Source organism: Delphinapterus leucas, chromosome 8, assembly GCF_059928025.1.
Source record: "Delphinapterus leucas isolate spDelLeu-1000000601 "Yukka" chromosome 8, BTC_Dleu_Yukka2, whole genome shotgun sequence".
Classification (NCBI taxonomy): domain Eukaryota; kingdom Metazoa; phylum Chordata; class Mammalia; order Artiodactyla; family Monodontidae; genus Delphinapterus; species Delphinapterus leucas.
This window is the reverse complement of record NC_143136.1, coordinates 26944973-26960024: the sequence shown is the minus strand read 5'-3', so window position 1 is coordinate 26960024 and position 15052 is coordinate 26944973. Positions and strand designations below refer to the sequence as shown.

At 35.2% G+C, this 15052-nt stretch overlaps 1 protein-coding gene across 6 annotated transcripts in view; it reads right to left on the bottom strand.

Moving 5' to 3' along the window:
• KANSL1L (KAT8 regulatory NSL complex subunit 1 like) overlaps positions 1 to 15052 on the bottom strand; it is a 155580-nt gene that overhangs the window by 95872 nt on the left and 44656 nt on the right. The window lies entirely within an intron of this gene.

The following is a 15052-nucleotide window of genomic DNA, read 5'->3' as shown; positions in this document are numbered from 1 at the left end:
AAGAATATAAGTTTTCACTATATTAAATTAATTATAATTCTATTTGGTTTGATTACAGTTTATATTATGGGCCAGGCTTCTGTGAATTACCCTGATTTCATAATCCCTACTTACAATATTGTTTCCATGCAAAAATTGATTCTGAATTTCAAAAAGGTAGTATAAGAATACTACCTTTTTATAAGTAGGAGGCCTGCTATAGTTAATTCATTGAAGAATAATATTTTAAAGATTCAACAGGGGAGACACTCATAGTCAACTTCATAACCTATTTTGTTCTCTTAAACTGTTGCCCTGGACAAAACTCTCACAATGTAAGAATGGCCCATGATTTTTCTCTGCCATAACCGAGAATAGAGAAGAAAGGGAAGAAGATTAAATCCTCTGGAGACACTGCAGAAATAATTCCTCTTCTTAAAAATCAGGAAAAGAATATACATGTGTTGGGTCACCGTGATGTATATTTTACAGTTTTGTTTGTTAATTATAACTAAATTAATCTGAATTCTTTAAAAGATCAGGAAAGTAGTCTAATGATAGATAAAATAAGGTAAATAACAAAGACAAATTTTTTTTAGAAGGATGAGTTGTGTTAACTGAAACAAGTGAAAACCTTAGCATAGATGAAGATGAAAACAAATCAGCTGCTCAGAGAAGACAACTATTCCCAATAATAACACTAGAGAGGTCCCCACCTCCACTCCCAGGGTCCTCATAGAGATGACATAGTGTGAAAAAATAAACAATTGCCTCAGTGAAACAGGAGGTAAGGGGGGAGGGCACAACCTTTAAAAGAATGACATAGCCATAGGACATGACAAAAACTGGTTAAAACGAGCTAGGTCCAAGATGGTAGAATATTCGACTTCCAGTGGACCTTGAGCCTCATCATAGCTCTTTTTAATACATTAGCATGCTAAATGACACACCCACCAGCGCCATGACAGTTTTGAGGCCAACCATAAAAGGTCAAAAAGTGGACAGTGGCCCTATTCCTGGAAATCTTCGCCCCTTCCCTGAAATAGTTGGAATAATCCACCCACTCATTAGCCTATGAAATTACCCAGCCCATAAAAACTAACCACGCTGTATTTTGGGGACTCTTGCCTTCTGAGATGGCCCACACTCTGTCTGTGGAGTGTGTTTCTCTCTAAATAAATCCACTTCTTATCTATCACTTTGTCTCTCACTGAATTCTTTCTGCAATGAGATATCAAGAACCTGATGTTCACTAAGTCCTGAGACCAAGTGTGCTCTCAATTAAAAGATCGTGGATTCAAGCCCCAATCTGGGTTCTGGCCAGGTTTGAGTCCCAGCCCATGGGTTCAAGTCCTAATCTGGGTTCTGGCTGGGTTCGAGTCCCAGCCCGTGGGTTCAAGTCCCAGTCTGGGTTCTGGCTGGGTTTGAGTCCTGGCCAATGGGTTCAAGTCTCATCTGAGGTGCACGGTTTCATCAGCAACATATTTATTATTTATATAAAGTCACCAAAACTAATTTTAAGCAAAAACTTAAATGAAAACTTTAAAACAAACAAAATGTACAATTTAAGATGTGGAAGACCCTATTATAGGATAACAAAAGAAATCTAAAGGGGAAATCATTTAATATAGGATAGCCAGCCTCTCCAACTAAGAAAAACTATTTTAAATTTTTTTCTGAAAGTGAGAAGAAGCTGTTGTCTCAGTAAAAGCTGGAGCAGAGAAAAAGAGAAATATGGCAGTTGTAGTGTGTTGACAAAGCTGTTGCAAGAACAAGGAAGGGATGTTGCTAATACCTGCTTTCTTCTCTCTAAGAATTTAAGCAAAATTTAGACTACCTGGAGTGTGTCAAAGAAGGGGCAAATGACACATTTTAGGTCATTTGTCCCTTATTTTACACTACTAAAACACTGTATGTTTCCCAACCAGAGACACAAAAGTAGCACTTATTTAAAAAGGCTATTTATAAAAGAGCATCTCAATTTCTTTCCCCTTTCTTTATCTCTAATTTAACTGAGAGGAAAGGTTTCTTTTTTCCTTTCAAGATACATTAAATAAAAAGTTCTGTCTCACTTAAAATGCATTAAACCACTCTTCTCAATTTTTTAATTACAATAATTCAAGAAGGTATTAGAGCAAAAAAGTGTTGTTTTCCCTATTCAATACAATAATAACTCAACTAAACTGCACATAAATAAGCAGTTAAACATCTTGATTAATTTCTAAGAAAGGTAAGCAGAAGGTATCAAAGTAAAGAAATATTGTATTTTGATAGCATAATTATAATGATATCTTCCATAAAATAAACATAATATGACTCTTAAGGGAACAAAGGGCCAGAATCACATCTAGCCAGAACAAAGAAAAAATGTAAGGCTACATAAATTATTGCTGGAAAGATTTATTTCCTTAAAATAATTTATTACAAATATATATTATATAAACATATAATCAAACTTCAAAAAATGTTTAAACAACAAGTATAAAGCATTGCTTAGAACACAGAGAATATTAAAATACCCCTTCTCAAGTCAAAGCAAAATGAACCAGGCTGCCTAGATTCAAATATAAAACTTAGTTATCATTTCAACTAGGAACCCACTTTCTTGGAAATTTCCAAATTGCTTTAAACTTGATTTGTTCTTAGAACTCTACTGGCTATAAAAACACTTGTGACATCTTTCAAAGAAAATCATCAAAGAAAACTATCTGGTGACCTTGAGAAGATTGGGAGATCACTACAACTTAAGGCCCAGGTGAAGACAGTTAAAAAGGAGAAAGAGTAACTGAATAGGAAACTTCCATCAGGAAGCTATTCCTGAACACAGTTGCCTCAAATCCAACAGACAGAATGGGTAAGCCTAAGGCTCTATGTCTATGCTTCTATCCACCTTCCTACAGACATCACCACCAAATTTTACAAAGCATTAAACAATATTCATGACTTCCTAGCTTCCTCTCCCATCCCTGCACAGCTCAAAGTTTCTGTTCCTTTGAATACATACTAATTTGTCATTCCTAAAACAGATCATGTTGTATGCCTTCAAAATTTAAGGAATCCCTTTTCCAGTTCCATAAGTTCATTAAGCAAACTACTATTTACCCTCCAAAGTCATACTGAGGCATCACCTCTTTACTGATGTATTCTCTGACCTGCAAACCCCTAATGACAGAGTGAAACATTCTCTCTATGCCACATCTATATCTTATTAAAAACACATATCATTCCACATATTGTATTATATTGTCAACGATATTTACATGCTCTATCTCCCCTACCAGAATATAAACTCATGATAGACAGAATTTAAAATTCACTAATCTTTATGGATGTGCAGACCCTAGGTGGGGTTAGGCTAACTACATGGTTTGAGGACTCTAATTCCCTCCCTTCTCTGCTATTTCGTTTCAGACCAGTCACCATCAACCTTATAATATTATCTCCATTATGTCCACAGTTTCACCATGTAGAATACAGTTTCTCACAAAAACAAAGGTAGAATTTTTTTTGTTTTTAGATTCCACATATAAGTGATATAATATGATATTTGGCTTACTTCACTTAGTATGAGAATCTCTAGGTCCATCCATGTTGCTGCAAATGGCATTTTTCCATTATCATTCATTAAAATGATACAAATGAACTTATATACAAAACAGAAACAGACCCGCAGACATAGAAAACAAACTTATGGTTACCAAAGGTGAAAGAGGGGGAAGGATAAATTAAGAGTTTAGGATTAACATATACATACTACTATATATAAAATAGATAACCAACAAGGACATACTGTATAGCACAGGGAACTATACTGAATATTTTGTAATAACCTATAAGGAAAAAGAATCTGAAAAAACTATATATATATGTATGTATAACTGAATCACTTTGCTGTACACCTGAAGCTAACACATTATAAATCAACTATATTGAATAAAATATATATATATGTGTATAAATACACACACAGCTCATAAAGCTCAATATCAAACAAATAATCCAATCAAAAAATTGGCAGAAGACTTGAATAGACATTTTCCCAAAGAAGACATAAAGATTGCTAACAGGCACATGAAAAGATGCTCAACATCACTAATTATTAGAGAAATGAAAATCAAAACCACAATGAAATATGACCTCACACCTGTCAGAATGGATACCATCAAAAAGCCTATAAATAACAAATAAGTGTTGGAGAGAATGTGGAAAAAAGGGAGCCCTGGTACACTGTTGGTGGGAATCTAAATTGGTGCAGCCACTGTGGAAAACAGCATGGAGGTTCCTTAAAAGACTAAAAATAGAGTTACCATATGATCCAACAATCACACTCCTGGGTATATATCCATAAAAAGCAAAACCACTAATTTTAAAAGATACATGCACACCAATGTTCATAGAAGCATTATTTACAATAGTCAAGACATGGATGCAACCCAAGAGCCCATCAACAAACGACTGAATAAAGAAGATGCAGTGTATATATACATATATATATGTATATATGTATATATACACAATGGAATACTACTCAGCCATAAAAAAGAATGAAATATTGCCATTTGCAAAAATGTAGATGAATCTAGAGAATTTATGCTTAGTGAAGTCAAAGACAAATATATATGATAACCCTTATATGTAGAATCTAAAAAATAATACAAATGAATGTATATACAAAACAGAAACAGACTCACAGACATAGAAAACAAACCTATGGTTGCCACAGGGAAGAGGGTGTGGGGAGGGACAGATTCGGGGTATAGGATTAGTAGATACAAACTACTATGCATAAAATAGATAAGCAACAAGGATTTACTATATAACACAGGGAATTATACCCAGTATCTTGTAATAACCTGTAATGGAATATAATCTGCAAAAATACTAAATCACTATGCTATACACCTGAAACTAACACAATACTAAAATCAACTATACTTCAATAAAAAATTGCATTAACAGTCAAAAAAAGATAGAAAGAGATATTTAGCAATATTTAGATTAAATAGGACTTATGGGATTACATAAGAACTCTTTCTATTGTTACTTCTATGGGAAAATATACTTCAAGTTCCAAGTAAACAGCCTATAATTTGGAGGAAACAATATATGCTTAAGCTAGGAAAATTCCGTGTTAAATTTCCCCTGCTGGGAAATAAAACAGTGTTTATTTCTGTAATCATTTGCTCAATTTTTCCCCCATTAGACTAAACCCTAAAAATATAAGAACTCTGTTGATTTATTCATCACTGTATACCCTAAGCACATATTAGGCACCTAATAGCTGTGTGTGAAAGGAAAGAAGGGAAAGAATGAAGGAAAGGTAGAAAACAAGGAAGGAAAGAGAGATGAATAAATTTTATTTTAAAAATTGCTATAATATAATAGCATAGCTTTAATTGACATTTCTACATCTACATCTTCTTATAAACCTGCCTTCTCCAAATCTCATATTTCTAACTCTATCAGGACATCTCAGCATGAACATCTGACAGAACTTGCAAATCAATGTGCGAGAAAGTTAGCTTATTTTTGTCAAATTTCCTATAAAATAAGCACTTTTTGTCCTTTCCTGGAAACAGCAGTTCAATAATTAAGAGGGGGAGATCATGGTGATGTTTACACAACTATATATTTGTCAAAATTCAGCAAATTGTACAGTTAAAAAGGTGTACTCTGAAAACAAGATAAAGAAAGATAAATCCATAATTAAACACGTTAGTTTAAAAAATGTAGAAAATCAAATAAACAAGAAAAATTTTAAGTTACCAGCTAGAAAGGACAGAGTACTTACATAAGGAAAACAATTACATTGATAGTAAACTGCTCATCATTATAAAGAAAACAATGAAATACTATCTTTAAAGGCCTAAGGGAAAATAACTATCAAATCAGAATTCTCTATCAACCTAAAATATCATTGAAGAGTGAGGGTAGTATAAAAGTATTTTGAGACATACAAATACAAAGAGAGTTTAAATGTTCAGAGATTAATATCAAAAAGTACTAAAGAATTTACTTCAGCAAGAAGCAAACCAAGAGAGAAAAGATAAAGTAGCAGATACTGCATACTCTTCCAGTACCCATTTTCCTCTTCTTTTCAAGACTCCAACCCTACCGGAGTTTTAGCTACACATACAACTTCTCAGTGAGACAGTATTACTCAGCTTTCACTCCTACACATGGAGTGTACTCATGCTATACTCATATGGCTAAGTTTGGGCTAATGGAGTATGAAACAAAGTAGTGCAACTTCCAAGTCACATCCAACTTAAAGACAAACTATACCACACTTCTCTTCACACTTCTCGAGAGCACAAATGAGAAGACTACAACCCTGTCCAACAGTGCAGTCAACACACCTGAGAGTATGTCAAAGAAGCAAGACAGAAGGAACCTGAGTCCCTGAATGACCCTGTTCAACCAAGTTGCTCTACCAGCATGTACTCACTCTTTATTTTTGAAGCATTATGTATCTTTATAAAGCCATTATATTTGTGAGTTACGTTGTTACAGAAGCTTACTCTGTAGCCTAATTTTATATACAGAATACAAAAAAACAGTGAGCATATTTTTAATGAAATCTGTTAGAAATGTAATTAATTACTGACTGTAAAATAACTAGATTGAAGCAGATATATATAATGCATAGTTAAATAGCATTAAGATCCATATCTTAAGAAAAAAAAGAATATAAAAGTACTGAGTACTTTTAGTCATTGTTAGAATTATTTGCTCTTAAGGAAGTATGTTACAAACTAGGAGTAATGACAAAGAATAAGACTATAATGTATAGCTTTCAGAAGAGCAGAGAGAGAAGAAAGGAATAAAGCAAGTTCCATCAATCCAACGAAAGACAAGTGAAAAACAAAACACAAAGAGAGGAAAATAAAAGAAAATGAAAATGAAAACTACTCAGAGTGGATTTTAAAAACCTAGCTAGGGCTTCCCTGGTGGCGCAGTGGTTGAGAGTCTGCCTGCCGATGCAGGGGAAACGGGTTCGTGCCCCGGTCTGGGAGGATCTCACATACCACAGAGCGGCTAGGCCCATGAGCCATGGTCACTGAGCCTGCGTGTCTGGAGCCTGTGCTCCGCAAAGGGAGAGGCCACAACAGTGAGAGGCCTGCGTACCGCAAAAAAAAAAAAAAAAAAAAAAAACCTAGCTAAATGTACCTTATAAAACAAACACCTGGAAGAAAAAAAAAATTGTATCTACCAAATAGCATTAGTATTTCAAAGTGTAAGAAGCAAAAACTGACAGAATTACTAGGAGAAACTGAAAAATTCAAAATGATGACAAATATTAATAAATATATATCAAATATATATATTAGAATTGAAAGATCTAGATATATGAAGATATAGCAGATGTATACAACAAAGTCAACCAGTTTAATAGAGAATTCTATAATCAACAAATAAAGAATATACATTATTTCTACCACACATTGAGCATTTACAAAATTTGATTAGTAGTTTGTCACGAAGAATGGAATCCATACAAGGTAATCAGTTCACAGATTACAATGCAATTAAATGACAAAAATACCAAAAAAAAAAAAGATTCATGAGTTCAGGAACATAAAGATGTATTATTAAATAACTCAGGTTAAAAAGGTAATCACATTGGAAATTAAAACATATTAAAAACAGAACGAGAGAATTAAATACATGCTATGCACTCAAAGTAATACTTAAATATGAGCTGAAAATAAGAGTTATAAGGCCAACTAAAAGACACAGAGTGGCTGAATGGATACAAAAAGAAGACCTGTATATATGCTGTCTAAAAGACACTCACTTCAGATCTAAGGACACACACATACTGAAAGTGAGGGCATAGAAAAAATTATTCTATACAACTGGACATCAAAAAAAGCTGGGGTAGGAATACTTATATCAGACAAAGTCGACTTTAAAATAAAGACTGTTACAAGAGACAAAGAAGGACATTACATAATGATCAAGGGATCAATCCAAGAAGAAGATATAACAATTATAAATATATATGCACCCAAAATAGTAGCACTAAATACATAAAGCAAATACTAACAAACATAAAGGGAGACCTCAACAGTAACACAATAATAGTAGGACACTTTAACATCCCACTTATATAAATGGACGAATCATCAAGACAGAAAATCAATAAGGAAACACTAGCCTTAAATGACATATTAGACCAGAGAAACAATATAGATAGATAGGCAGACAGAATATTCCATCCAAAAGCAACAGAATACACATTATTTTCAAGTGCACATGGAACATTCTCCAGGATAGATAACATGCTAGGCCACAAAATAAGCCGTGGTAAATTTAACAAAATTGAAATCATACGAAGCATCTTTCCCAACCACAATGCAATAAGACTAGAAATCAATTACAAGAAAAAAAACACAAACACATGGAAGCTAAACAATAGGATACTAAACAACCACTGGATCACTGAAGAAATCAAAGAGGAAATTAAAAAAATACCTGGAGACAAATGAAAACAAAAATACAATGATCCAAAATCTAAGGGATGCAGCAAAAGCAGTTCTAAGAGACAAGTTCATAGCTATACAAGCTTACCTAATGAAACAAGAAAAATTTCCAATAAACTACCTAACCTCACACCTGAAAGAGCTAAGAAAAGAATAAAGAAAACCTAAACTTAGTAGAAGGAAAGAAATCACAAAGAGCAGGGCAGACATAAATGAAATATATACAAAAACAAAAATATAAAAGATCAATGAAACTAAGAGATGGTTATTTGAAAAGATAAAATTGATAAACTGTTAACCATACTCATCAAGAAAAAGAGGGCCCAAATCAGGAAAATCAGAAATGAAAAAGGAGAAGTTACAACCAAGAGTACATAAATACAAACAATTGTAAGAGACTACAATAAACAACTATATACAAATATAGTGGACAACCTAGAAGAAATGAAAAGACTTCTTAGAAAGGTACAATCTCCCAAGACTGAACCAGGAAGAAACAGAAAATATGAACAGACCAATAACCAGTAATGATACTGAATCAGTAATTAAAAAGAAAAGAAAAAAGTGCCCAACAAGAAAAAGTCCAAGACCAGATGGCTTTACAGATGAATTCAACCAAACATTTACAAAAGAGTTAACATCTATTCTTCTCAAACAATTCCAAAAAATTGTAGAGAAAGGAACACTTTTAAACTCTTTCTACAAGGCCAGCATCACCCTGATACCAAAACCAGACAAAGATATCACACAAAAAAGAAAATTACAGGCCAATATCACTAATGAACATAGATACCAAAATCCTCAACAAAATGTTAGGAAACCAACTCCAAAGATACATTAAAAGGATCATATACCATGATCAAGTGGGATTTTTCTCAAGATTTTTGCAAGGACTTTCAACATATGCAAATCAATCAATGTGATACACCACAATAACAAATTGAAGAATAAAAACCAAATGTCATCTCAATAGATGCAGAAGAAGCTTTTAACAAAATTCAACATCCATTTATGATACTCTCTAGAAAGTGGGCATAGAGGGAACATACCTGAACATAATAAAGGCCATATATGACAAACCCATCACACTCAGTGGTGAAAAGCTGAAAGCATTTCCTCTAAGATCAGGAGCAAGACAAAGACACCCACTCTTGCCACTTTTATTCAGCATGGTATGGAAGTCCTAGCCATAGCAAGCAGGAAAGAAAAAGAAATAAAAGGAATCCAAACTGGAAAGGAAGCGTAAAACTATCACTGCTTGCAGTTGACATGATACTAAAAAATCCTACAGATACCATGAAAAAACTACCAGAGCTCATCAATGAATTCAGTAAAGTTGCAGGATACCAAATTAATATACTGAAATCTGTTTCATTTCTATAGACTAACAACAAACTAGCAGAAAAAGAAATCAAGGAAACAATCCCAATTACAATCACATCAAAAAGAATAAAATACCTAGGAATACATTTACCTAAGGAATTAAAAGAGGTGTACTTGGAAAAGTATAAGATGCTGATGAAAGAAACTGAAGACAATACAAACAGATGGAAAGATATATGGTGTTTATGGATTAGAAGAATTAATATTGTGGGACTTCTCTGGAAGTCCAGTGGTTAAGATTAAGAATCTGCACTCCCACTGCAGGGGACACAGGTTCAATCCCTAGTCAGGGAACTAAGATCCTGCATGCCATGCAGTGCAGCCAAAAAAAAAGAAAGAAAAGAAGAAGAATTAATATTGTTAAAATGACCATACTATCCAGGACAATCTACAGATTCAATGCAATCCCTATCAAAATACAATACCAAGGGCATTTTTCACAGAACTAGAATGAAAACTTTTAAAATTTGTATGGAAATAAAAAAGACCCCCAAATAGCCAAAACAATCTTGAAAAAGAGTAACAGAGCTAGATGAATGATACTCCCTCACTTCAGACTATACTACAAAGCTACAGTAATCAAAACAGTATGGTACTGGTACAAAAATAGACACATAGATCAATGGAATAGAATAGAGAGCCCACAAATAAATACATGCAGTTATGGTCAATTAATCTATAAAAAAGGAGGCAAAAATATACAATGGAGAAAAGACAGGCTCTTTAGTAAGTGGTACTGGGAAAACTAGACAGCTACATGTAAAAGAATGATACTAGAAAATTCTCTAACATCATATACAAAAATAAACTCAAAATGGATTAAAGACTTAAATGTAAGACTGGAAACCATAAAACTCCTAGAAGAAAACATAGGCAAAACACCCTTTGAAGTAAATTGTAGCAATATATTTTTGGATCTGTCTCCAAAAGCAAAGGAAATAAAAGCAAAAATAAACAAATAGGACCTAATTAAACTTACAGTCTTTTGTACAGCAAAGGAAACCATCAACAAAATGAAAAGACAACCGACTGAATGGGACAAAATATTTGCAAATGATATGACCAGTAAGGGGTTAATGTCCAAAATTTATAAACAGCTCATACAACTCAACAGCAAAAAACTCCAAACAACCCAATCAAAAAATGGGCAGAAGACCTAAAGAGAAAATTTTCCAAAGAAGATTTACATGTGGCCAATAGGCACATGAAGAAATGTTCAACACAGTTAATCATCAGAGAATGTAAATTAAAACCACAATGAGATATCACCTCACACCTGTCTGAATGGCCATCATCAAAAAGAACACAAATAGGGCTTCCCTGGTGGTGCAGTGGTTTAGAGTCTGCCTGCTGATGCAGGAGACGTGGGTTCGTGCCCCAGTCCGGGAAGATCCCACATGCCATGGAGCGGCTGGGCCCATGAGCCATGGCTGCTGAGCCTGCGCGTCTGGAGCCTGTGCTCCGCAGTGGGAGAGGCCACAACAGTGAGAGGCCCGCGTACCGCAAAAAAAAAAAAAAAAAAGAACACAAATGATAAATGTTGGCAAGGATGTGGAGAAAAGGGAGCCCTCGTACATTTTTGGTGGGAATGTATATGTATGTATTTTTGGTGCAGGCACTGTAGAAAACATTATGAAGGTTTCTCAAAAAACTAAAAATAGAACTACCATATGACCCAGGAATTCCACTCCTGCATATATATCTGAAAAAAAAATTAATTCAAAAAGATACATACACCCCAATGTTCATAGCAGCATTGTTTACAATTGCCAAGAATGGAAGCAAACTAAGTGTCCATCAACAGATGGATGGATAAAGAAGATGTGAGATACACACACACACACACACACATACATACACAAACACACAATGGAATACTACTTATCCATAAAACAGAATAAAATTTTGCCACTTGCAAAAACACGGATGGACTTGGAGGATGTTAGACTAAGTGAAATAAGTCACACAGAGAAAGACAAATACTGTTTGATATCACTTATATGTGGAATCTAAAAAATAAAACAACAAAATTTGATGGTCAATTACACTGAGGCCCAATCTCATTATATTTGGGAACAATTAAATTAAAACAGTAATAATATTTCACTCTTATTACACTGCAAAAATTAAGAGACCAAAAAATTCAAAAAGTTCACAAGGATGTGGAAAACCAGGAGCTCTCACACACTGCCAGTGGGAATATTGATTACCCAATCACATAAGTGGTATAGGAAAGCATATACAGCCATGCCTAAGATCAAGTATTTCCACTTTTAGGCATATACCCAAGAAAAGCTCTCCATAGGTTCACCAAAAAACACATAAAAGACAGTCACTGATGTATTGTTTTTACTGGCATAAAGACTGAAACAATGTACATGTCTATTAATAGAAAATAGGAGAAGAGATAAACATCCATCATATTTATAAAATTCCATTCCATTCATACAATTAAATGTCATACAGGAAGTATAAATATGTATAAAAATTATGCTGAGCAAAAACAAGCAAGTTGCAAAAGAGTTTGTAGTATAAATATAACATATAGACTTTAAAAGCATGAAAAACAAATTTTATTTATAGATACAGATAAATACCTATGGACCAATAAATATTCATAAAAATAGTACCTATCAATACATGTTGGAGTCAGGGAGGAGGAGAAGACAAGATGGCTGAGTAGAAGGATCTGAGCTCACCCCTTCTTATGGAAACACTAAAATCACAATTAACTGCTGAACAACCACTGATAAAAAAATGCTGGAACCTATCAAAAAAGATACCCTACATCCAAAGACAAAGAAGAAGGCACAAGGAGACAGTAGGAGGGGAGCAATCATGATAAAATCAAATCCCATACACACCAGGTGGGCTACCCACAAACAGGAAAATAATTATACCACTGAAGTTCTCCCACAGGAGTGAAAGTTCTGAGCCCCACATCTAGCTCCCCAGCCTGGCGGTCTGGCAATGGGAGGAGGATCCCCCAGAGAATCTGGCTTTGAATGCCAGCAGGGTTTGATCATAGAAATGCCAGAGGACTGGGGGAAACAGAAACTCTACTCTTGGAGGGTGCACACAGGGCCTCAAGCACACTAGGACCCAGGGGAAAAAAGCGGTGACTTCATAAGAGACTGGGCCAGACTTACCTGCTAGTATTGGAGGGTCTCCTGCAGAGGTGGGGGGCAGCTGTGGCTCACTGCAGTGATAAGGATGCTGGCGGCAGCAGTTTTGGGGAGTACTCATTGGCATGAGCCCTTCTGGAGGCCACAATTTTCTCACCAAGACCTGGACCCACCCAACAGCCTGGAACCTCCAGTTCTGGGATGCCTCAGGCCAAACAACCAACAGGAGGGGAACACAGCTCCACCCATCAGCAGACAGGATGTTTAAAGTTTTCCTGAGTAAACAGCTGCCCAATAAACACACCCCCTGACACAGCCCTGCCCACCAGAGGGACAAGACCCAGCTCCACCCACCAGTGGGCAGCTACCAGTCTCTCCCATCAGGAAGCCTACACAAGCTTCTTAGACAGCCTCAGCCACCAGGGGGCAGGCAGCAGAAGCAAGAACTACAAACCTGCAGCCTGAAGAATGGAAACCGCAATCACAGAAAGTTACACAAAATGAGACGGCAGAGGATTATGTCTCAGGTGAAGGAACAACATAAAACCCCAGAAAAAACAACTGAATGAAGTGGAGATAAGCAACCTTCTGGAAAAAAAGTCCAGAATAATGATAATGAAGACGATCCAGGATCTTGGAAAAAGGATGGAGGCAAAGATCGAGAAGATACAAGAAATGTTTAACAAAGACCTAGAAGAACTAAAGAACAAACAAACAGAGATGAACAATACAATAAATGACATGAAAAATACACTAGAAGGAATCAATAGCAGAATAACCGAGATGGAAGAGCGGATAAGTGAACTGGAAGACAGAATGGTGGAAATCACAGCTGCAGAACAGAATAAAGAAAAAAAGAATGAAAAGAAAAGAGGACTTCCCTAACATGGGAAAGGAAAGTGTCACCCAATTCCAGGAAGCACAGAGAGTCCCAAGGAGGAAAATGCTGAGACACATAATAATCAAACTGACAAAAATTAAAGACAAAGAAAAAATATTAAAAGCAACAAGGGAAAAGCAACAAATAACTTACAAGGAAACTCCCATAAGGTTATCAGCTGATTTCTCAGCAGAAACTCTGCAGGCCAGAAGGGAGTAGAATGATATATTTAAAGTGATGAAGGGAAGAACCTACAACCAAGAATACTCTACCCAGCAAGGCTCTCATTCAGATTCAGTGGAGAAATCAAAAACTTTACAGATAAGCAAAAGCTAAGAGAATTCAGCACCACCAGATCAGCTTTGCAACAAATGCTAAAGGAATTTCTCTAAGTGGAAAAGAAAAGGCTGCAACTAGGAACAAGAAAATTACGAATGGAAAAGCTCACCGATAAAGGCAAACATACAGTAAAGGTGGGAAATTACCTGCACACAAATCAAAACCAGCAACTGTAAGAGGAGAGCACAAATGCAGGATATTGGAAATGCATTTGAAATTAAAAGACCAGCAAGTTAAAACAATCTTGTTTATATACAGACTGCTATATCAAAATCTCAAGGGAATTGCAAACTGAAAATCTACAATAGATACACACGGAAAAAAGAAAAACGAATCCAAACACAACACTAAAGTTAGTCATTAAATCACAAGAGAAGAGAAAAAAAGATGAAGGGAAGAAAAAACACCTACAAAAACAAATCCAAAACAACAAAATGGCAATAAGAACAAACATAAACTTCATGGAACAGCATGGAGGTTCCTTAAAAAACTAAAAATAGAACTACTATATGATCCAGCAATCGCACTCCTGGGCATATGTCTGGAGAAAACCATAATCCAAAAGTACACATGCACTCCAGTGTTCATTGCAGCACTGTTTACAATGGCCAAGACATGGAAACAACCAAAATGTCCACCAACAGAGCAATGGATAAAGATGTGGAACATATATATGATGGAATATTACTCAGCCATTAAAAAGAATGAAATAATGCCATTTGCAGCAACATGGATGGACTTGGAGATTACCATACTAAGTGAAGTGAGTCAGACAGAGAAAGACAAATATCCTATGATATCGCTTATATGAGGAATCTAAAAAAAAAAAAAAAAAAGATACAAATAAACCTATTTACAAA